Source organism: Rissa tridactyla, chromosome 2 (genome assembly GCF_028500815.1).
Source record: "Rissa tridactyla isolate bRisTri1 chromosome 2, bRisTri1.patW.cur.20221130, whole genome shotgun sequence".
NCBI classification, from domain to species: Eukaryota; Metazoa; Chordata; class Aves; order Charadriiformes; family Laridae; genus Rissa; species Rissa tridactyla.
Window position 1 is genome coordinate 146,659,198 of NC_071467.1, and position 25,293 is coordinate 146,684,490.

Here is a 25,293-nt window from a genome sequence, read left to right on the forward strand (position 1 = left end):
GTGCATGGCACTTGACTGTAAGCCTTGGTGTAGAAACCTGCATGAAACGCGAAGGGAGGGACGGCTGTGGAGGGGAAAAAGCTTGGAAATGTGTGTAAATGGCGTGGAAGCGCATTGTGCATGCACCTCTTAGGGTAAATAGCTGCCTTAATAAGGAGCTACTTTATTTTTTCCTTCGTGACAGTGTTTCCTTGTACCTTTCTAGCACTTAGTGTGGGAAACATTCACCCTTCTGGAATGACCAGAAGTGACGTCAAAAATTCCTCTGGTCCAAAACTTTTTGAAGTCATGGCAGGTCATTTTGAGTTGTTTAATTTTTTCCTGTGACAGTAAAAGGAGTGGTGGGATCACTGCACCTACATATTACCAAGCACTGAAAATACCAAGAAGTGCTGAGAATGAAAGAAACGTGAAGTTAACCTGGTACGGTTTGATTTTATGCTTCACTGAAGTATGTAGCAACTTCAGTGGTCCCGGATTGTTGTCATCATAAAACAAAGTACTGCAACTATTATTTGAATGTGTAAATCACAACCAGCATACTCATTGGCTGTCGGAACAACGTGCATCCAAATTGGCATTAAAATTACTAGCTTCATACCTGGGCTGGGACGACCTCTGAAAAGCAATTTTCTGCTGTCCGTCTTCTTCCCATGCAATGAACTGGGGGTGATCGCCATTCTCTGCGGCTGCTAATGCCGCACCAGCCATTAAATCAGAAATGGTTTTGGTTTAACAGGTAGTGCCAAGATGAAACTTTACATTCTGGGAGCAGGGTGGAAACAGTGGGGGAGGAGAGTCTCAAAGAATTCAGTAATTGAATTAATAAAAGTATAATAAGAGGAAAGAAGGCTGCCACTTGGTTCTGATTGACTTTCACCGCGTCCCTTTCAGTCGCAGAAAAATGTAGTGTTCCACTTTGTTCTGCAAGTATTGTCAAGATCATTCATTTACCCCTTTTAACTTATTACAAGGCATTCATGCAGTGGATTTTTAATTAAAAAATAAAAGGCAAGGCTCAGCCTTTTTTATTTGGACCACTCAGTTTGCATTTCAATCTTTTTTATGGATGCCTTGTTGAGCCCTTAGTTGCATGTCATTTACAGCCTCTGCATCTACCCTTTGGCATGATTTGAAATGAGAGAGTGGTGCTGTCTCATTCAAATTCGACAGACTTTTCCATCTAAAAATTCCCACGCACCTTTTTCTGCAATCCGGTTATACAGGAGCAGAGAAATAATGCTTGCAACAACAGAGGCAGCATTCATGAAAAAATGAAACTAGGTGCTGATTGTGGGAGATAGAGCCCACAACAAGCCACTTTAGGTTATATGGTTCTCACTGATTTAATTCCTGAAGGAGGAAAGAACTCACAATTAAACTGCATGGAAATTGGAGGGTCTTCAAGACTGTCTGTGTCGTATGTGGCCTCAGAGTTACGTACCAACATTTACCTCCCTGCTGAGTTTTCATTTCCAAGGAGTTTAGCTGTATGTACGTGTCTAGTTTATTGCTTATTTTATTTTTCCTTGCCTTTTTTTCTTTCCCCAACCTGATTCTGCAGCACGTTATTTCTGGTAGCGGGATGCAGGGTGTGGATGAATGACTCCGCAGGGGTTCTCCTGCTCAGTATTCGGCGGGGGTTCTCCTCGAAACCCTTTAAAGCCCGCTGGCAGCGAGCAGACACCGCTGACGTGTGACCTCGCGACAGATTTCCTCTGGCGTGTACAACACCCTCCGGAATCTTGTTACTAATTCTTATTTGTTAAACCCTGACAGTGTGTCAGACATAAAAACCAAGCCAGGTCTGGTTGCAGAGCGCCATAGTCCAGAGAGACCGAGAAAGATAAAATACAGGGGGAGACTCAAGAGGCAAAAGAAATGTATATGTAGATACGGTGTGTGTGTTTAATGCATAAACACGCTGTCAGAGTCCCCTGACCATACGATCAAACTTCCAAACAGATTTATAGCAGGTGACTTGCAGCAGGTTTAGCAGCAGGGCATTTGTACCTCAATAAAGGCGTTAATAATCAAGAGGAAACTTGTCGATAAAAAGGAGCTTAACAGGAATAAGACCACACTTTGTTGAGCTGGCAAGTGGTCTCTTAGTAAGTCCAAATCAACTGACTTCAACACCGCAGTTTTCATCTTCTTTAAATGGGTGTGACCTTCCTGTGACTGCTGGGGCTACTTTAATTTACCTGACACCAAAAGCTTATGGCTTGGATTTTATAAATCTTTCATTTGAATTTCAGTACTCTGCAATGCCTTATTTCCTTTCAGAAATGACTGTGAACTGTTTATCAGTTCTGTAATGTTTATTTTTCACTTTCTATACAAACTATTCGCAGTTACCTATGCAAAGAGTGCTGTTAGTCCTTTATAAAGCCAAATGTTTGCCACATTCCTTTTAAATAATTTATCCTCTTCCCTTGTCTGCTTGCTCGACATCTGCTGTGTTAATATTCTTACTACTCCCATTATCAGGGAGTTTCTCTGCCTTGCAGAAACAGGCTAAGCAGTTTGACTAATATCTGTCATACGCGGTTCATTCTTTTTCTCCTTCTTTCTCCAGGTGGGAGATTGTTTAGACAACATAGTTTTACTTCTAAGGGGGTTTTCTAAAGTATGTGTACACCATATATATGCTATAAAATACTGTTATCAAAATCAAGGGAGCACCTATTGCACTTGGCAAAAAACAAGATGGTCAGGTTTTCAGCTCCCACAGAAAATTGTTCTGGTCTGAAAATTGTCTTCTGCACAGCTGAGCTTTATTCAGCTGTGATAAACTCTTTTTCTGTCCGTAGCTATAGCGGTCTTGTTATGGAAGGAGATCATTAGATTTCTTGGCTGTAAGAAATAGCACACGGAAGTTGAGATGGCATTTTAACGTTTGTCACTGTAAAAGCAAAGATCACTATAATGTTTGGCTTGGAGTTTCTTGCCAGTTGATTGCTCAGATTGCTCTGTTGTAGACCAGCTGGCAAGAAACAAAGCTGGGTCATCATTTGGGAAGACAAAAAAGCACCAATATACGTGATACTTTCATTTATCCCATATCATGGGATATGCCTAAACATGGTCCATTTTGTTGTCCGTTGTTTTCACGGTGTCATACATGTTTAGGAGATTGTTATTTGCATGAGTATCACTTCCATTTTCCTAAAATTGAGAATACTCATTTAATGTCTGTATGATTTGTAGTTTTCTATTCAGTCTTCATCGGACATAAGAAAAGTCTTTAGGGAAGCTGCAACAGTCCAATTCTACTGTATCAAAATTCCTGTTATTTTTCTCATTCTCCTGGTACATTATAGTGAGATTATTTTGTGTGTGTGTGTGTGCTAAGAAGCATTGATTTTAACCATCACTGAATGTTTTTTTTCCATAGTGGTTCATTAAGAATGCATTCAAGTGCGTGGGGAAAAAAAAAAAGAAAGAAAAAGGAAAAAGACAAAAAAAAAGAATAAAAAAAGAAGTCTTAATACCAGGAAAAGTCAGTTTACATTTAGCAAGCAGAAGAGAATTTACATTAAATCATTTCTACATTGGAATTTTTCAGTAATTTTTACATTTGTTCGAGATTTTACCTTTTGATCTGCAGGGCAGGGACCACAGTAAATCTGTTATGCCTGATGCCAGTAATTCATGCAGAATGAATGGACTGTGATGGATTGCTTTGTTTCAACAATTGAAGTAAACAGATGAAATTTTTTACCTTGAGACTTAATAACAGATGATGAATGAGAACTTCCGTGGAACAAGAAGTAAGGTGTACTTTCCTAGGGCTTACTGTAATGCTGAGCAGTCTCTGAGAATATGATGAAAAGCAGCCAAGCAGCTCCATGGAAATACACACTTTTCCAAATAGAGAAAGTGAGGCACTCGGTGGAGCATGACGTCGTATGCATTGGTCTTCAAAATGATAATAGCTGGACTAAATGAAACCTCTCTTTCCTCCTGGCTTGCTCCCTTTTGCTCTATTTGTAAGACTGAAATAGCGCAGCTCTTCCAAATTTCATACTTAATTTAGATGGAACCAAAAAGGTGTTGGCATTGTTCTGCTTACAGGCTTTCTTCTGTGGGGAAATGATTACCTAAAATACAGTTTCAGGCATTGAATTTCTGCTAGTTCCAAGCTGGGACACCATGACATTTTAATTTTAGGCTCTGGTAACCAATATCTTGCAGTTCTCAAGTCCGTTGAATGTTTTGATAGATCTGGGGTCTGGCCTAGCTTCGAGGAATTGTTTCCAATTATAGTATCGCCACAGCAAAACGAAGCCCGTCAGTGTCAGGCTTGCTCCTTGCTAAAGGCATCTCACCATCTTTTTAGCTTATTGGAACTGAGTCTTGTATCTCTGAGCTGGAAGCCTATTAATAGAGGTTACAAGAATTTGCACACATTCAGCGCTCCCACTACAAGTGCTATTAAATTAAATAAACCCTTGTTAATGAGAGCTAAAAGTACAACACAGAGAAATATGCCAAATTGCTTGGAGAGATATAAAAAGCTTAGTGCATGCCTGCAATATCCCAGTATAGATGGAATTTACTCAGTTAAATCAATAGCCTGCAGTCTATGTTTACAAACTGGCAATCTCCATTTAATGAATCAAATCGTCTTTGTTTTGTTCATCAGCAGTCAGACACCCTGTGCACAATGAAATTACTTCTTTAGAGCCATCTCTGTCTTTTTTCCTTCCTTCTGCCTCCCCCCGCCCCCCTTTCTTATTTCCCTGTAAATTTTATGAACGGAATTCTGCCTCCTTCTTGCAGCATGTGCTCAGTAGGAACCAGAACTTGCACTTCTTCCTTTGGTATTGTTCAGTTGCCTGTGCTTTGCCCTGAAACATAGTAAAAAACACCGCTGACAGGCTGCATCCACTTGCGCATATGACATTTGTAACAGCATTTTAAGTAGATGTGTTCAGCATGATGCTCTCCTAATTAATGTATCTGAAATCACCAGCTTTACTGCAGCCTTCAGAAATGGGTATTCATTAAAACATTTAATATAGCTTTAAGTGCATGAGTGCTTTAAATATGCAGACGTGTCTGACTCCTGAAAGTCAAATGTGGGACGCTTCCAGGTGTTCATAGTCATCTGTCCTGCTACTTTTTCTCTATTGTTGATTGCAAGGCTGCTGGATTTTTCTAAGTCAGCACAGTAGTATGTCAGCGATTTTAAAACCAAGTTTAAGGCTGTGGAGTTTATGGAAATGAGCTATCTCTGAACTGTTTTGCTGAATAATAAGAGATGGAGGGGAGGGGTGGGCAGGAAGATGCCCTTTAGCATCATCTGTGCTACATACCAGGGCGCACACCTGGCTGTCTCAGTGCTGTGATGGATCCCTAGCGAGGTAGCTTTTTGTACAAGTTCAACAAAAGTCACGCTGGATCTTGTGCTAAGTGAATTTACAGAACCGTAATTTATGTGACATGCAGGTTAAGGGGGTTGGGAATAATAACGAAGCTTTGCTTTCTGAACATCTCTGCGTGCCTCCCAAGTATGTTCCAAACCTGTATTTACTTATATGTTGGCTGTAGATATATGTCCCATTTTTACTACATAAACAAAACAGAACCCGATTTCAGGTTTTAAAAGTGGTTTTAAAAATACTAAGGGAAAAAAAGGTGGAGTTAATCTTCCTGAGCAGAGCAAACTTCTTATTTCACTAATGTGAAACCCAGGGATTTCACTTTGATAGTCATGTACACCATGTTCCTACTGAGTAAACACCTTGCAGTCCTGTGAAAATAAGGTGGCCTCCTCACATGCCCGATTTAAAAACGTGTGCAACTCCAAGAGGCAGGATGATCCACTGAATAAAATACTGGACAATGACTTGGCCTGACTGGGAGATTTGCGCTGTCGCTCTTTCCCTGTATGATGTTTACCAGATTACTGTGGCCAAGATCAGCAAGTCCATATAACATATACGCATTAATGTATTGCTAGGAATGAATCTGACTTACTTTTTAGAAATCCTTTTGTGAACCGTAGCTGGCTATGGAACTGGGTTAGCCTGAGTCTAATAGGTTAATTATCTAGGATCCCCTTGTAATCAGTGGGTAGAGGTAAGTACCGCCAGGTTCGATTCATCTCAGTCTAAGGTAGGTGTGTGAAATGCTGGGACAAGTGAACTTCTGGGTGTGCTGGTGTGTTGTCTTTCAACATTGTAGGAGCCGAGACATCTATTCAGACTAAATATATCGAGTAACTTTGAGATGCTGAAGTTAAGTAAGTGAAACGAACCTCTAGCTCTTTTTGTTCTCCTCTACGCTCAGGACACCGTGAAGATAAAAACTGCGAAGTGCTTAGATCAATGACTGACACTTAACTACTATTTTTGGCTCTTCCACCACTGTAAAGCCTGAGCACCTGTATGTCTTAGCTTTAGACGTGCACATATACAGAGTGTTAAGAAGGTGGAGAAAAGATGATTTCTGGGGGCTAGTTCTTCTTTAACTGAGCTTTAATGCATGTAATTCAGTATGCCTGATTTTCCAAAACTTAGTTAGAAAACAATTTTCATTTTTGGTTTTGTATTTTTTTTTTGTCTTAGGTAATTCTAAGTAGGATATCCCATAGGGAAATGCTAGATTAGTGCCTCAGACTGTATGTCATTCTCAGAGACCAGGGAACATTTTGGGAGGCTGAATCACAGAAACTCCAGTAATTTATTTTTTTTCTTCAAAATTTCAGCACTTTTTTTTAACACATTTTGTGATTAATTTCTTTGGCTTTGAGAAGAGTATTACAGCACACAAAATCTTTCCTTAATGATTGCCTGTCACTGTGTTATGACATATATTTATCTTAAGTTTCAGGAACTCTCTTAAGCTGTCTTCAGATTTTTGTGCTGTTCTAGAGGCTGGCAGAACATAGGTCAGCTGTACAAGAGTGAGGTTTTCAGTACGTGTAGTATTTAATAGCTGATGCTCAATTTAAAAGGGCATTGGTAATTCTGGCTTTAGGATGTACAAAAAATTCCCATCAAAATTACGTTACTTTGCATCTAGATTGCAACATATTTCTTCTCTCATGTTTAAGCCTTGGCTTTATTTTTCTTTTTGCTTTTATTTCTCTCTTCTTTGAGAGAATTGAATCCAGTAAAACGCTGCCACTTTTAAGCCGACTGAAGCTAGTTGTGATCACTGATGCTCAGAAATGATGCACCGTCATTTCACTGCTTAGCACCGAGCAGAATAGGCTCCCCTGCATGTGCTAAATCTCCTCATGGACTATTTAATCTGCAAACAGAGCTGTTATCTTTCAGCAGGAGTTTTCTCTAGGTTCCATTTCTGAAAGCAACTGCGAGAACAGATAAGGAGTGATACCAGAGAGAAATAAGAAATGGAAAAAGAAAGAAATGAGAACAAAAAATGGGATATGTTATAGAAGAGCAGGCAAATATTTGAGAGAGAGTCATTATAAAACATTAAATTTGACATTCTTATTCTCCTAACTCTTACAATCACAGGAGATCTTATGCATTCCTGTTATTTTAACGTATAAATTAATACGTACAGTGACTTCAAATGAGCTGAAGATCTTGCTGCTTCAGCCAATGTGCAAACATGCGAGACGTAGTATTTACCCTGAAGAGCTTGCAAGCTAGACAGAGAATCCATCGGAGAAGGTGGCTGTTTAAAAAATTGATTTGTTTTGGTTTATTTTATTTTGTTTTATTTTGAAGTGGAATAACAATGGATGCTTCCAAGTGCATTTTTTTTTTTAATTGTAACAGCAGGGGTCCTAACACCTTTGGCTTTTCAAGTTGGTAAGATCAGAAACGAGGTATCACACCAGATAACCTGCTATGGGCAGATCAGCATAGGTCTTTCATGGCCTTGGTTGGCACTTTCATGTTCACGTCCTGTTCAGAACCTGCAACCCTGGAGCTAAACACAGCTCTGAGCCTGCAGCCTGCCTGAAGCTCCTTTTCACTGGCCTGTGGTACTAAGGTGTGACTTAACGTGAAGCTCATCAAAACGGTTTTAATTTTGTTTTCTTTTACTTTTTTAGTTGTTTTACACTTCAAAAAATTCTTTTTCCTCACCAGGAAAATGTTCCCCATGTGGGGCTTTTGGGGATGATGAGATGGCTGGTCTGTTGTTTCATATTTTCCTGGTTTCCCATCTGATGTTGGGATTCCTCCCTCAAAAGCCTGTGATTCAAGGACCAACTCAAGGTGAATTGATACACAAATTTGTTGTGATGACATGAAATTTGGTCGTGATTATTCCCAAGCAACATTACTGAAGGTAGTGTGGAGGAAATGTCGTTTAACTTCTCATTGGTTTTGCCTGTTAATTTTAAGGAAAAATATTACTTCTAGCAGTACAAGCAACATTTTCTGTATCAGGGAATTAAAATACTGCCATATTTGTGTGTTTTATGGAGTAAATTTTTAGGTCAGTTTGGCATTCCAAAATTACCCAAGAGTTTTGTTGTTAATTTCAGTGTAACGAGATTGAAGAGTTAAAGGACAGATATCCCTACCGGCAAATTGCTACCTAGAGAAGTGGTTTTGGAGGCTGAAATTGCACTGTATTGATTTACCGATCTATAGATTTACATTTCTATAACTCTGGACACTCTTTACTTCCAAGGCATGATACGTGATTTAGAAAGTACTCTGCTATACTTAATCCTCTGTAGGAAGGAATAATACAAGTCACTAAAAGTAAATTAGTAAGGTACAGTCCTAGTTCAGCATCAGATCTGCTCTGTGTCATAACAGGTGAATAATGGGGAAGATCAAGGCAGCATTTAAAAAAAATTTTGAAGACAAAAAAACACTTGGCAAAATTAATCTAGGGAAGAAAAGCAAAGTACAGGAGAAGGGTTTGGAAGAGGAGATCAGTGTAAGTACAAAAATATTTTATTTTTCTGTACTTTTTAAAGACTGCTTAAATGTTTATAGGCTTCTTGTATGTGAGTGTTAGGTTTAAAGAGAAGCTACTCTGTGTTTCCTTCATAACACGGAATAAAATACAAAATTTCCAAAATTTTACCCAATTTAAAGCGTCTTTACTCAGGTAGAGCTCTTATGCTTTGGCTTTTCTAGAACAATTGGTTGTGAAACTAAATCTGTTGCTTTCCTCTTCCCCAAGCTCAGTGCTGGAGGCAGAGGGGTATTTCGTGATAGACGCTGCTGTTCTCCTGTCGGTTCTGTTCACTAGCATAAGATGGCTAAAACCACGTTATCATCTTGCGTGTAGATGCTTGCTAAAAGGAATGTGAACTCCTGATTCAAGCTGTCGTATTTGCTCAGCTTGATGAGGAGCCTGTTGCAAAAGGGGCCATGCCAGAGTTATGGAATGGAACAGTCTGCTCAGAACAACTTTCCTGACACTTTCCAATCTTCGGGAAAAAAAATAATTTCTTGTCTCATTGCCACGCTTGGATGTCTGCAGTCTCATCGCTGCCCTTGGATGTCTGAAGTCTCATCCTGAGGTGGAGATGTCATCTGAACATTATTTACTTTCCTGATGAAAGATTAATACTTCAGATGATGAAGTCTGAATGCAAGCTTTGTATGCTGTTATCACAAAAATAATCTGTTGATTGGCTCCCTTTCTTTTTATTCCTTTATTTTTTAAATAATTGTGATTTTTCTACAATTTGTGGCTTTAGGTGCAGTGTCAGAGAACACAAGGTAGCTGTATTTTTAAGTCTTTTCTGTGGCGTGTTTGTTGTTTGCAATATGCTACAGTTTTTGCTACCACTTACTTTGCATTGTAAGCAAAAATCTATTCTTCATAAAACTGCAACCATGTTAAATATTTTGATAGATGATTCTTTGCATCGTGGCAGAAGAGGCTAAGCACCTGACCTGCTGGCCATTGTTCTTAGCACGTTGTCAACAGAGTCCCTCATGATGTGTACGTTCTGTTCAAAATCTGTCTTCTGATTTAATAATGAAAGAATTTTGTTAATATGTACTCTGTTCCCTGAGGAAACAAAGTATGTGATGATTAATAACCTCAAACTTCTATAAATATTTCCTCTGAGTATTTTGCATTGTTTTGCAAATCGTAAGTTCCACAACATTTTTCTAACATACTTTCTGTTAAGTATCTTCTACTTATCTTTTGTATTTGAATCCTTTGTTTTGTAGTTTACGTGTTACTAAAACAAATCGCCTAACACTATGCGTCAACCTAAACCCCCTGCATTAGGCTTTGAATATGTCCAGGCATAAGACGAAGATGACTGCCCTATGCATGGGCACAGACAACTTTAATTTTATCCCACTAACTCCCATGCCGGCAGAAGTGCTAGTGCAGCAAATGCTTTCTGATCCAAGAATGCATCAATCCCAAGCACACCTCCATAACTACCTTGCCTTTGGCAACCAGGCCGGCTAGATTAAACCTATCATCTTCCACAACTGTAGACAAAAAAACTTCATGCTCAGGATTTATTTTCTGGGTAGACATTTTACCCAGGTCGGCTCACATGCACCATTAACCCATACACAGGAAAAGTCGTTCAGATGCTAATGTTTTCCTGTCTATTTGGTTGGTTGGTTGGTTGGTTGGTTGGTTGGTTGGTTGGTTTGTTTGGGGTATTTTTACAGCGCAATCTTTATCATTAATTTAATACATCTGTCTCACAAGCATTTTTGGACACCAAATAGGTTTTTCGCCCTTAATACAACTTACATAGTAGTGTGAAAGTATTCAAATCAGTGACAGAAACACAATTTCTAGCCTTTTTGAGGACAGACCTAGAAATTAAGAAGATAACATAGAATCTTGAACAAAATACTTTTAAATCGATGTGCAAGTGAAATCAGAGCTTACCCTCCAGCATCTAAATGGTGATTCTAGATTTTAAATTCAAGTTTAATAAAATTTGGACATTAAAAATGTGACCGGTTTTAGAGCATTTTTAATAAAGGCAATTATATTTTTCACATTTTTAAAAATACTCTGGCCATGCTTTACTTCATAAATCTCAAAGTGATATTCCTGAAAACAGATAATTTTTTTTAATAGTTTGGATTGCAGTACCCAAACTGGAAAAAAAAAACAGCGTGGGGGGAAAGGAACGAGAGCGGCACATTTATTTAAACATCACCTTTGTATTAGAAAAATACGGTATCCGTGCTGAGATGTATGTGGCAGATGAGCCATTCAGGTGTTAACCTTGGCAGCACGTAGGAGTGCTTAAATGGTATAGATTAACAGCTCAGAAACCTTCTCTTGAGTTACACTCTTTCCTCCCTCCCTTCCTTCCTTCCTTCCTTCCTTCCTTCCTTCCATCCATCCATCCATCCATCCATCCATCCATCACAGAGGCTTTATTGTTGCATTTGTTGCTAACTGAAGGGTAGAGTGTGGCGCTCCAAGACAGGGAAATGGATATCCTAGTTTTTAATGCTTGGGTCCTGCATATGCCGTGAAGATCAGAGCTTTAGATGTCCATGGTGCTGGGTCAGGGCGACTGCAAACAGTAATCTAGGAAGAGGCCTAGTCAATGTTCAGCATCTTAGGTAAACTCAGGTAATTAAGTTTACTTACCTAACATATTTCTTTCACTTTGCCCAGAAATCTGCAATATTAATGTCTTAGAAACTATTTCCCTTTACTTTTATTTTTTAAAATACAAATATTTTAATAAAATGTATTTTTGTATCTAGTTCTCTTGCTGTCAGTGGAAAATATAATTCCACTGTAAAGAAAATAGGCAAAATAGAAAGAGATGACTTACCAGCCTTGCTGTTGCTAAAAGCAGCGTGCAGTGGATAGGCGCCAGGGAACGTTGTGAAGGTCTCAGAGCTGTTGCCAAGGGAACTCCAAGTTGCACATTTTAAACGTTTTTTTTTTCCTGAAAAGAGAACAAATGTCTCTTGGGCACTTTGGCTGGATCCTTTGCTCAGCGTCATGGTGAAGTCTTAAACTGGAGAAGTCAAGACCAAGCATGCTCTTGTGTCAGCCCCGCAGTTAGCGTGTTTGATTCAGGATTGGGTTTACTGCAGATGCCAGGTAATAGCATTTCCAGTTCCTGTCACCAATGTCAGTCTTAGTTTTATGCCTCTGAACAGGGATTAATTATTATTGATAATTAGAGCTGATTAGAAATCCTGAAAGATGCATTATTTCTCTCCATGTGGTTTGGTTTTGTTTTACTGCTTCTATGCCCAAGTATTTTCATGTTTATCATTCTTGTATAGATCTATTTCTCCTTCTGCTCTTTTAAGTTTCATTTAGGATGTTCTTATTAACTTTCAACATTTCAAACATTCATTCACCTTTTGGATGAGACTTTTTTAAAATTTGTGTCGCTAGGTTGCTGGAGACCGTTCCTTGAAATAATCACGGTAAAATACAAAGTGGTTACTGCATTTATTTGACCACAGCTTCAGTTTATACTAATGAGGGAGGCTCTGTCTTAAGCTAACGAGGAGAGAGTGAGCCCTGCCTTGTTTCAGATAGTTGCATTAGGGTGGCCTGAGTCACCAGCTAGTGACAGACAGGCAGACCTGGGACTTGAACCCAGCCTGCAGCTCCCAGGTGTGCTTTCCTAATGGAGGTGTCACCTTCAGTGCCTGAAACCACATGCAAGTCTTTGCACGTACCTGGCACTAATTGCTCACATCCTCTTAGTTTTGGTTGAATTGTCTAACTAATTTAGTTGAGTTGTCAAAGGTGGCAGTCCCTGTGAACGGCAAACAGTTTGCTATTTGCTCCTTCCAAAGAATAAATTCTTTGGGGAAGGAAGAAAAAAAAAAAAGAAAGGAATAGGCACAGCTCTGTAACAGCAGCTGAGAAGGCTTTAGATTTGCATGGGAAAGAAGTTCTTGATGATGTTAGGGAGTCTTCGGTCAGTTGTTTGCTAGGGAAAATGACTCCCCACTGCTGCAGCGGTTGCTGCCTGGAAGTGAAAGGGGAAACATCATTTTTAAGAGGCATTTGTGTCATTGATAGGTCAGGGAAGGTAAGAATGTAGATAAGAGACTTTAGCTACGGACTTGCCCCTCTTCCTTTCACCGTATCCCTGTCCCACAACCTCTCTTCACTGATTTACAGAGGGAGAGCTGCATTTTCTCAGAGCAGCCTGCAGCACGCAGAAAGGCAGTTCAGAGCTTGCAGAGATTGCTTAAAGGGGATTAGGGAACAAAGAAGGTTCCTCTCCATCTAGTGATTTTTTAGAAACTGCTGCGTTAGTACTGCCTCTTGCATGAGATGTTTTGCATGTGTCACCATCCAGTTTTCATTCTGCACAAAGGGTTTTATTTTATCTTCCTTCAGAAAGATTCCTGAAATTGCCATATGCAGATAATCAGAAGAGACAGAGTGGCTGTAACATCCATATCTACTGATTTCCATTTGTGAAGTCACCCATTGACTGTTCAACTCTTATGCTTAAACAGTTTCACAGTTGAAGCCACTATGAGTGCAATCAATTTAATGGTGTTCTGTTAATTCAAGTGGTTTTTGTGCACTGCTGCATAGGCATTAGATGAGAATTCTCCTTGAAATTAAATAATGTACTTAAAATCCACTGCGGTAACTGTTCTCAAGTGCAGTTGTATACCACACGTAGTGGTATGTCTCTTTGTTACCTCAGTTTTATAAAGATTACGGCATTTGAAAAGGTAATGGCTCTAACCAAAGATCTTCCGTGGCTGGACTTCATAATGTTCACATATGTACATAAACCTGACAGTACTGCTAGAATAAAACTGAAGATTCATAAGCTACTGCAATGGAGGGGCATTTGAGCATCACTTTGGAAATCAGATTTCATATCATTTAAGAATACGGGGCCAAGATTTCTCCCATGGTAAATATGGGCACTAATCATAAAGCTTTCACAAATGTGAGCTTCCTTTTTGCTCAAACATATTCTGCTCTAAAATTTTAATTTACTGACCATCTCTCCAACAGTAACCTTCAACAACCTAGTGAATTCATGTTGTCTGGGAGCAATTAAACGTTCCTTTGAGCTTATTAGTAATTCTTATATTCTAGATGTGACACTATATATGTAGGTCATTTTACACAGCTTTGTGTGTAAAATATGGTTTCCCATATAATAAATAGGGAGATCGAGGTACCTCCAGAAGCAATGTACCCCATTCTAAAACAGCTAGGATAAACTTTTGCCACGCACACTTATTTTAGCAGAAGTCTAGATGACTAGCTTAGAATTCTAACTCTGACATGTTTCTGGGAGCAATTTTTGGAGAGCAGTTAGTAAAGGAAATCTAAATTAAAGTGAAGCTTTCCCTCAGGCATACAAAAACCAACAAGTCTGCAAGAGTGCCTGCAGATCGAGTAGAATTAGAGTAGAGGAAGAGATGAAGATAAGACCATAACAGAAAAGCTAAATAATGTCTTTGTGTTGATGTTCACTGTAAAAAAGTAGCTATAGAGATTTTCATGATGAAAATCTTGTGATTGAAGAACAATGAAATCTTGTGGGTTTCTTGATGGAGAACCTGTTGAAAATAAAAAGACTGTAGTTGTCATGGAACAAATTGGCAAAAAGTATCAAGTCTCATGGATGAGAGAGTGTTCAGCAAAAAAATTTCACAGAACTCATGGGTGAGTACAATGAGAGTACCTAACCTTTTGCTTAAAACTGCCTTGGGCTCTGAGGACTGGAGGGAAGCCAATTAGTGCTGTTATTTATAACAGGCTCTTGGGTACACGTAGGACGCTATGGGCTTGATATCTCTGGTCGCACAGAGATCAAAGATGTAGATGAAGTTCAGTACAAGTAAACGTAAAGTGATGCTTACATGCAAAAAACCAATGCTAGCGTCACAAATACAATGGTGGACCTTGAGCTACTGACCATTACTGCTGAAAAACAAGATCTAAGGGTTATGGTGGCTAGTTCTATGGAAGCTTCAGATAAATGTGCAGGAGTGTAGGGCTTATTGGGAAAGTAACAGAAAACTAAACATGACAGCATCACTGTGCGATCGGAACATTACACAAGGCACTTTTGTATATTGAATAATGTGTGCTGTCCTGGTCGCCCTGTCCCAAAAAGGGTGTAGTAGAATTGGAAAAAGTTCAGAGAAATGCACCAAGGAGAATCCAAGGTTGTTATGCTCGTTATTATATTTTCATTTTCTAGTGTTATCACAGTGTCTACAACAGGATAATAGATCAAAATGGACTACCTCAAAGCCAAGAAAGAGGTTATTTTCTAACTAGTGTTGTGACACATTAATTTTATGATAGGAATCCTTCTTCATGTGTTGTCTAGATAGAGCTGACAATAAATAACTTCTGCAGTAGCTTCTCAACTGAAGAATTCACAATTTCAGGTACTGTACATCAATTTTATTTTATCCAAAACATGTTATCACAGCCCTATCCTGCTTGAGCAGGATGTTTCTTTTAATCTTTTTCATAAGGATACTTTCCTTTTATTTTTATTTTTATGTATGAGTAAAGGGCCTCTAAGATATTTCAACCATAAAGCTTAATTTTATTAATTTGGCTTACAAAAAGTGTTTCCTCTGAGATCGTGAGCTTTTAAATATCCGTGTTTGCAAACTCAGTTGCTGACAGAGAGGTCTGGGGTGGGTAGGGGTGGTGGTGTGTGCTTTTAATAAGTCTGGTTTTCCTTTTAGCTGTAAATTTGCTGTGAAAAGAACAATCATCCAAACAGCACTTTATTGTCTACAGCAGCACACTGTTAGCAGAACACCTCAGGGCCAGGGAAGATGTGATTTTCTACTTAATAGAAGCACCAGCAGGTGGAATTCTCAATCTCTTTTTGCGTGTTTTTTTTTCTGCTATAGTGTTTTCATCAGGCATAGGAAATGTAATAAGCAATTACTAACAAACACTGTTTTAATTGTTCATTTTAAAGTTCTGAAATAGAGGTGAAAGACATGCTTTAGGTTTTTTCTTTCTTTGGATAGCCTACAAGAAATCTACCAATTTTTTGTTGTTGTTTTTATTTGTCTGTAATACTTTTCTCCCCAAGAAACATGTAAAAATTTTAAATATGTGGTTTTTAGATGAAACATTGTATAGTGAAGGTTGCAAAATGCTTATTTTAACTCCGGCTTACGTTCTTATAATGACAAACCAGAAAATTATAATAAGCTGATACGGTCCTATGCATGAGTACTTTCTGAACATTTGTTTTGCCTAGAGCCGATTCCCAGCACACACGCACACACACACACACACACACACACACGAAAAACAACAGAAAAACCTATAAAACCCCCATATTTAAGCATATTGTGTTTGAGTTCGACACTTTTTAGAAAGGTATCTGAGTGAACCACTGTGAATCATTGGCCAATCATCTGAAACATAACTTTGCTGAAGTGCAAAATCAATTTCTGACAGAAATATCCTAATCTTCATGGGAAGTATTTTATTTCAGTTTATTCAGGGAGTTCTATTCAGTGATTTGTTCCCTAAAAGTTAAGAAACAATTTGAAATTAGAAAAGACTGAAAGTTGGTCGTATTTTAATTTTCATTCTATGGTTAAAATACAATATCAGAGAGGGTAGTGCTTACTAGTTCTAAAATTTTAAAGACTGGGCTAACTAAAATCAATCTATTTAAATTCCAAAATATAGATAGTACGTCCTTTGCATTGAAATGATTTCACTTATTTAATAGTGTAAGTTTTAGTAGATTTTTTTCTTATGTCTCTAGAGCACTTAAGTGTTTAGATTAAATAATATGAGTGAGAATCATTCCACCTAGCATTAGTTGCTGAATTCCAATCAAAAAGTTTGCCTTCCCTTTTTATTCAGTGGGAGAAGATAGTCATTACAGATGACAAATCATCTCGTCATTAGAAAGAGAAATCACTCACCGAAGTTGCCTCTTATCTCCACTGACTACAAACAGAGCCTTGGTTACTGGCTGATACTAGGTGCTTAATTTTCAGATGGATGAAGTTCTGTGAGAGTACTTCCTGACTAAAGTAGTATAATTTTTTTTCTGTTTACTTAAACTGACATATAATTCACCATCCATATGCATAGACTAAAATAAAAGAATAAGATTTAACCGTTATCCAGTTAGTAAGACATACTCTATTCACTATTTTCATACTTAATAAAAAGTAAAAATTAAGAATTTCAATAAATTTGTACCAAGCGACACAATTATATTGGTCACTGTTTATGGGTACGTTGTATCTAATGCTCTTTGGCTGCAAGAAGAGATGAAAAATTATACCAGCCAAAGTGACTCAACTTTTCTTTAAAGAAAAAACCCTTCAAATGAAAAACAAGTTTAAACTTGAAGATTTAAGTCAAGATCTTCTGCTTACTGATTTAATTCCTGATTAAATTTGGTGATTCTAATCATTTTGATTTAAATCTGTACACTCTGACATACAGTGACTTGCCTCATTAATTTTAATGAGTCTATTTCATGTGCAAAGCAAAGCACCTGCGCAAGTCTTTGCAGGGAATAGTCCTTGGAGAATAAGGTTTCTGTTTTAATTATTAGCTAGTCTTGGTTTTAGTGTTCATTTATAGTTTCATATTTTCTTTAAAGAGATGCTACGTATGTTAACCACCAACAAGTTACACCTCAGAAGTGGATTGTTGAACGCTTTCCTTCTCTAAGGGACTGGAATCACAAGAAGATTTGGCTTGGTTCCTTCAACAGCTGGTCTGTGAACTAGGCAGAACTTGAAGAAAGATCAGAGTAAAGAAGCAGAATATTTGTACTTTTATAAAGCCACTTCTTCAACTTTAAGCCTGTTAACAGGAAAAGAGAGATATTTTTTTTAATATTTCAATAACCAAAGTGCCAGTAAAAAATGGCTGTGGAAATTCAAGTTCAAGCTAGGACTGGAAGCCAAATTAATTGACAGGTTATTTGTATTGTATTTCTGATTCAAATGAATTCAGTAACGTAGTGCATTTTGCTAGACTTCCCACTGGATTTCAAAGGTCAAAGGACTAAATTGATGACAGCTGACAGAATTGTATGTTTTGTCAATATGCTTGCTGGTACTCCTAGCAAACCTGCTCGACTTGTAAGTGAGAATTCATCTTCGGAAAATGTCGACTCTTTTAAGAAACCTTGAACAAATGGATTCATTTGTGGCATTGTCCTGAAATATTTAAGGTTAGCTTTTTCATGTTGGCAGTGAATAATCTAACATGCTAGTTTATTATTCCTCTGAAAATAGGCACGTATGCCGTAGTAGGAATGAACAGATCAGTTTAGCAGAAGTCCAGACATCTGGTAGGCAAATGTAAGTGTAATAGTATTCCCAAACCCTCATGTTTAAAAAGTAGGTCAGGAAAGGAGAAATAAGAATACAGAAGAAAAGATATCAGTGGTTCAGTGTATATGTAAAAAGTAAATGAAAAGCATCAGGTGAGGTTTGGCTAGACAGGCTTCCATTATTGGGCTGAGAAAGACTGCAGGGTGTGCGTATTCAATGTGCCAGCATGACTTTATCAGGAAAAAGAAAAAGCGCCTTTAGCTCTTAAACTGATACAAAAGGGATGTTTTCATTATAGACAAACAGCATTTTGCAAACTCGCTGATATCTTGGTGTGGCACCTGGCGTTCCAAATGTTAGAAAAAGTAGCTGGAGCTGTCAGGACTTTGAAGCAGAATACTTTTGAAAACGCAAGAAATGGAGATTTCATTTTCTTTCATTTTATTTATTTTATTTTATTCTGTTCCTGAAACTGTCATTTTTTTATGATACACCACGAGCAATTATTCTGAAAACAGCACTAACAAAAATTGATAATGTTGCATTTTCAGCCCGCCCATGTGATTGAATGGGTCTTTCTCAGTTCTTGGTAAAAAGGCAGCAGCAGCTGATGTGAGGAGCTGTATTTTTGGCACCCAACTCTGCTCCGTGTGTGTTGCAGGAAGCAGTTATTCCCCTGCCTCTCCATCCCTCAGCAAGTTCAGGTCATGCAGCAGTGCTCTGCCCTGCTTATTTTTACTTTACTGACAGCACTTCAAGGGATTGAAAGAAAGAGGGGAGGGAAACGGTCCTCTTATTTATTTTCTTATAAATCCCCCCAAATGTTCAATAAAGGTAGTGTGACATTTAGAAAACGTGTGCTGTTGAAGCGTGGGAATGTATTTAATTACCAGTGCTGCGGGAGGAACTAGAGAGCTTCCGCCAGCAACACTCCTGCACGCGAGGAGCAACCTCACCGCTCCTGTGTGTTACCAAAGGTCCTGATGTCGTGAGACATTTCTGTTCACATTTGTGCCTACTTTGCAACCTTCTAAGCCTTGTTGAAGGAACATAAGAGTTCCCTGCTAGTTAATCTCCGGCAGCTATAACCTGAATGTGTGTATGTATTTGTGCGGGTGCACTTGAAGTGCAAATCTATTCTGTGTTTTTTGGAATCCAGAGCTTATTTTATGTGACCAGCATATAATCACTATCATGCTTGAGCTTCACTGAAGTTGGCAGCATTACAGGTGTTATTTTATGTGACCTGCATTTAATCGCAAACGATCCGTGAGTCTTGTTGAACGTGGTAGCATTGCAGAGATCCTATTTTCACATTCTCTAATGTAGTAACTAGAAATCTTTGTGCCAGTGGGACATATACTTATGTTTCCCGATTTCCTACATCTAGCTAATTAGTTTATCCTGAAAATTTCAAGGAAAGTATGCTTCCATTCCCTGTCAAAGTCCTCCTATTTCAAAGAGCAGAATGAAAACATTTTACTTTCGGAGCTGATCTAGATGCAACAGTCCTCTCTCCCTGTCCCTCCGCCTCTTCCTCTTCCTCTCTCTCCCCCCTCTTCTTCCCTTATATATGGCTGAAGTCTGAAAAATTCTGTTATATAAAATATTTTTTACATCTGAAAAATTCTGTTATATAAAATATTTTTTACATCTGACCTGTCTAAAAAGAAATACATTTTTTCTGAACGCTTCAGAAAATGCAGAAGTATTTTTAGCTGTTTACTTTTCTTGTTATATTTTGTTGATTATTTTACAAATAATTTATTTTAACCAGGTATTTACTTTAGTTCATGATGGCAGAATAAACCAGCATCTTCCTTTACAAAACGCCTTGTTACTTTTCCCTACTTAAATGACCCGAGGGTTTCAATAGGAATGTTATGATATTTACATGTTATACCGTACTGCTGAAGCTGTGGTTGGCAGCAAGATTCACGGGTTGTTTTTTTTACAGTTCTCTGTCACAAGCCAAGCTTAATATTATCTCTGTAATTATCATGCTCCAAAGGTTTACACCAAAGAATCATTTAACAAGTTCAGCAAGTCCTAGGGCCATGTTTACACTTGAGAAGAAGCCTGAATTCTTGGTGGCAGATGCCATTTAGGTGTATAGAGTAGGAGCTTTCACATGTTGGGGTCCTTAGTAGCTAATTTAACAGTGGTGAGTGGCTGTCAGCAACAAATTGTGATAAAGTTCTCTTTAAAAGCTCTCTTTCTCAGTTCAGAAAAGGTTGCTGAATTGTAGCTTACTCCTCTCGGCAAAGAGGTTGTTTAAACGCATTCACCAAATGTTTTTAGAATTATTCCATGATGTCGATCGACAGCACGTGTTGCAAAATCAGAATGTGTTGCTTATCTGTATTTGATCAGAGAACTTGCACAGCATTTAATCAGATCTGTGCCATGGTTTATATTCCTTAATGTTTCTGCTCTAAGTGTGCACTGTATAAATATTTTATCAACCATATACTGCAAAGCTTTTAACATCTCTGGTCTGCGATTTTCAGCACAAAGAAAACATGCTTGAATTTTTGAGAATATTCCACATTCATGCACTGTCACACATTTTTAAGTCTCATCAGGAGAAAAAAGAATTGGTTTTAAGGGCATAATGATGAGCACAACTTGAATTCTTTCATCATGGAGTGGTCTTTCCTGGCAGTAAATGGTTTCATTTTTTTTTCACATTTCTTTCACTGTTGGGGGTGGAGGGGAAATGGTCAAGGCATGTTTCCAGAACCTGCTCCGATAATTAATCTTATTTATTTTTTCAATATTTTTCTACATATTTGACCTGACATACTTTACAGCTAATAAAAGCTTGTTTAATGGTGTTTGACAAGCTAACTCAAAGTTTCATCTGAGGTGTATGCAGAGTACTTCATATACACAGAGGAGTGTTGTTGAGAGTGGGAGCGTCCATCACCTGAGGCTCCACAGCCGGAGGTACTCCTCAGTGTGGGTGTGCACGAGGGCGCGTTTGCAGTATATCTAATATCTGAGAAATAAGAGTTATAATGACCCTTCCTAAAATGAGAAGAAGTGTTTGAAATTATGATAGATCTTTTCTTTTAAGCAAATTACTTGCCTCTGTTAAGGTATAAACTGCTTCAGAGTGGATAGTAACTTGGAGATTAAGTTCCTTCATCCTATGCTGTCTTCTTTCCCATTAGTTTATTGCCTTATTTTGTCTTAGTTGCCTCAATAATTGCCATGACTTATACCTCTATGGTCCTTTAGCAGTGGCTTTTTATTCCAGCTGGACACAAAAAGAGACGCTGCTTTTCATGAAGAAGTAAGAGAAGAAACAAGACCAGTACTTATTTCTTTTTTTGAGCTTCTTTTTCCACCAGGAACGCTCCATTTCACGTTCCAAAAAAGTTTCCAATGTGGCTTGTTGAAGTCATCAGGAGGACTCCATGACAAGAAGCATTTCTGTTCCTTAGTGGAGAAAATGAAGCAAAGGCATACAAACAGTAGAAAAAAATAGTAAGAAGGGGAAACAAGTGAGAAGGAGGGAAAAGAGAAGAAACAGAAAACAGTGAATAGGCTGCAAAAGAGGGATGAAGATGAATGAAAAGAAAATATGTCAGGAGTTCTGCTATATAAATGGTGGGCAGGGGCAGCCATCTATCAATCCACTGTCGTCAGAGGCTTCACTGGAGGATGAGACCGAACTCAGAACTTACAGGAGACAGTGTTCACTTTTGCTTTAAGTAATGCATATTGGGCAAAAAATACATCTTTTTGTTGCTGTTGTCGTATCACTCCTATTTAGGATTACTTTACCTGCGTGGTATTATTCAGCAGGATCGGTCAGAGTTGCAGACAAAGCTGTCCGGAAGACAACAGGACAGACACAGAACAGTTTCAAAGATGAGATGTTACCAAGAGAAACAGGAGGCCCTGTGAGAGAAGTGGGAGTGCTAATAAGGGGGAAATGTCAGCCTCGATCCAGGTGGGCTAACAAGGTCATAAGGTTTAGGATTGAAAGAGAGAGAAAGCTTAAAAGTGCCTCCTAACCCAGGAGAAATGAGAGCTAACCAGAACTGGAAATGACAAATTGCTGAAAAACTGTTGCAGCAGGGTTTTGATTCTTTGACTCCGACTTTATCTCAGCTACCCTTGCAATGAAAGAACAATATTTAAATAAAAACCTTCAGCCTGAATCATTGACACGTTCCTCATTTCAGTGGGAGTTAGGGATGTTAAACACTGAATCTTCTAAATATTTCTGAGTTTCCAGACCAAGCTGCGTAGGCCACTTACTGTCTTAATCCTCATTGAGCAAATAACTAATGCATTATTTTCGTGAAACACTTTCAGTATTTTTAAAATTCTTTGTGTTTCAGAGAGAAGTTGTTTTTTGTTTTTTTTTAAGTACAGTATCTGTGGGGCCCGTCTTATTTTCAGGAGTAGTGAATGGGAATTTTTCCTGATCCAGGCCGAGGAGAATCAGATCATAAGGGAACTTACCTTTGAGCAAGGCGGTAGAGCTCAGGCTTACCAACTGAGATACGTGATAGGGAGAGAGTAAAGAGATCTAAATTAAAGTTGTGACATAGTGAACAAAGTGTGCTGTGATTTACATGTGAGTAAACTACAGAAGGACCAAGTGATCACCTCTAGAAAGGGATGGACAGTATGTCTGGAGAGAGATAATGTCTTGAGAGAGACAGGACAAAATAAGGCGGCACTTGATTTCAAGCTCTCTTGATTTCAGCTGTTCGACATGTAACGTGTTGAACAAGCCTGTTCATAAATATTAAAGATCTTCTTTGTCCCAAATGGTTTTTAGCTTAGTTTAATAGCTAAAGCACAGCGTTCAGGAATCATCAAAGAGTAAGAGCACTGCACTTTGTTCGGGAAATATTAGATAAGACAAACCTGTCAGCGTGGCTACTTTCCTGTATCAACCCTGCTAATCTAATAGTGCTTCTGAATATTGGAAGCAAAATTTGTGTTTTCTTTGCTTTGGCTTAGTTCCATCCATCTGAGAAATGTAGTGCTTTTCTCTTTTAAGTGTATTAAACTATTTTTGTGGAGTGAATTATGTTGATAGCTTGTTTTCTTGGAGGAGAAGGCAGCAGTAAAAATTATTTGTGACCTTTTATTTGAAAAGATGGACTTCAGACATCCATGAAATCAGGATTTGTCCAACATGAGGCCTTTTCACTTGTTCAAGTAAACTGCTATTAACCCTTACCACGGTTTGTTTTTTGTTTTGTCATACATTGTCCCTTTTTTATGGTCATTCTGAAGGTAAAAAAACAATAAACACCTGAAAAATACGCTAAGGACATCTGAATCACTGCTTATTCTTATAAACTGATCTTTGGGACTTGTGCAAAGGAGGAAAAAGCTGTTAATATATGTAGAATTAATTCTGATAAATTATTCAACATGTAGGAATACAGTGTATAATCTCTTTGAATAATCCTCCCATCTTAAAGCCTCCAGTTCTTTTGGGACTGAACAATGCTGGCTGATAGTACTGAGGGTTGTAATACATTCTGATATGTCCTGACTCATTCTAGTAAAGGTAAATTAAAAGCAAATTTATTTCTAATTAGCCAGATGGATTGCTCAAAGGACTAGGTCTCCTGGGTAGTGTTCAAGCTTTTAATTTCCTGTGATCTGAAGTTGAGGTTATATATCATTGATTATTTGAATATCTGAAAAATTAAGAAAGTCTTAAGCAAATGTAATGGACAGTCTGAGAAATGATGGTCGCTTGTGTTCAGAGCTGTTGTAAGATAGATGTTCACCACAGTGTGCTATGGCGTAGAAACATAGGTTTTTCCCTATCTATTCGCAGCAAAAACTTAGTAAATGCCAGATTATCAGAGCTTTCAGAGCCTGGCATATGGTTCCTTGGAAAAATCTATTTTGTGTGTTACCTCTCTTGTTTGACTTTTTTTTTTTTTACTTGACTTGACTTGAGAACATGGCAATGCCATCTCACTGGGATACAAAACCTAGTTTGGTTTTGAGCAGCTCAGCACAGAAACCCAGTGCGGTATGTTAGGTTTTGGCTTCAGTTAATCTGCCACGGTTCATGAAGGAAATTTCACAAGGGTCACAGAAATAAATGTGCTCCAACAGTGATGTGATCATAAGGAGTGGTATTTGAGGCACTTCTGCTAAATGGAAACTAATTACATTGTGCAGAGAACTGGTAAGACTTTTTTTCTGCAGTGCTGCACAGAGCTGTAGTCTTCTGTCTTCTGGAGGGATTAACTAAAACTGGAACTGAAGGAAAAGCAAAATTAAATAGCTGTCGAAAGAGAGAAGACTAAGAGGCCTTGGCTTATTTAGCCTTCTAAAGTGAAGGCAGAGCTGGTTGATCTTTGTGCCCTATTTAGCAGGGTAAATAACATAGAGGAGAAGACCTGTTTAAGCTAAAGAATAGTATTGGCACAAGAATAAATACACATATACTACTTATTAATACATTCAAGTCAGAGTTTAGGAGAAATATATAAGATGGTTTTGGATAGCTTTCTGATGGGTTAGTAAGACCAAGCTACCGATCAACTATGATCAATTTATGAAGGAGCTTGTGAATCATGGAGGTATTAAGTTTTCTATATTAGTGAACAAGATAAAGAGACAGAATTATACCATCTTTATTTTTATTATGCGCTCAACTGGACATATTAGGCTTGAGATGTTTTCCTTAAGAGCTTACTCTTCTATCAAATTTACCACAGGTGTATTTTACTTGAGGGCTAAACTCTCTTTTATTCGTGCTATGAGCCATGTACACTTTAAAGGCACCCTTCTGTACTTATTCCATGCCTCTTCTTATGGTATCCGTGTGCTTTTCGGAAACATGTTGACTAATATGGTTATAATGCATCATACAAATGCTTCTTTCTCTCTTTCTTTCTCATAGTCTTGAGGAAAAAGAGCTGTGACATGCACACACACACAGGCACACAAAAATATATGGGAAGTCATGTTGAAAAAATTGACTTTCTCATAGCACATGGGGGCGAGGTGCAGACTTCATCCCATGTTCTTGTATTGAGATCCGTTACAGGATCTCAAGTTATAGGAGAGAGGAGTGTGGAGCATCCTGACT

The 25,293-nt window shown here is 38.3% G+C and overlaps 1 protein-coding gene across 1 annotated transcript in view; it reads left to right on the plus strand.

Annotated features, from left to right (window-relative positions):
- PLXDC2 (plexin domain containing 2) overlaps window positions 1-25,293 on the plus strand; it is a 282,172-nt gene that overhangs the window by 69,821 nt on the left and 187,058 nt on the right. The gene's annotated exons all lie outside the window — the stretch shown is intronic.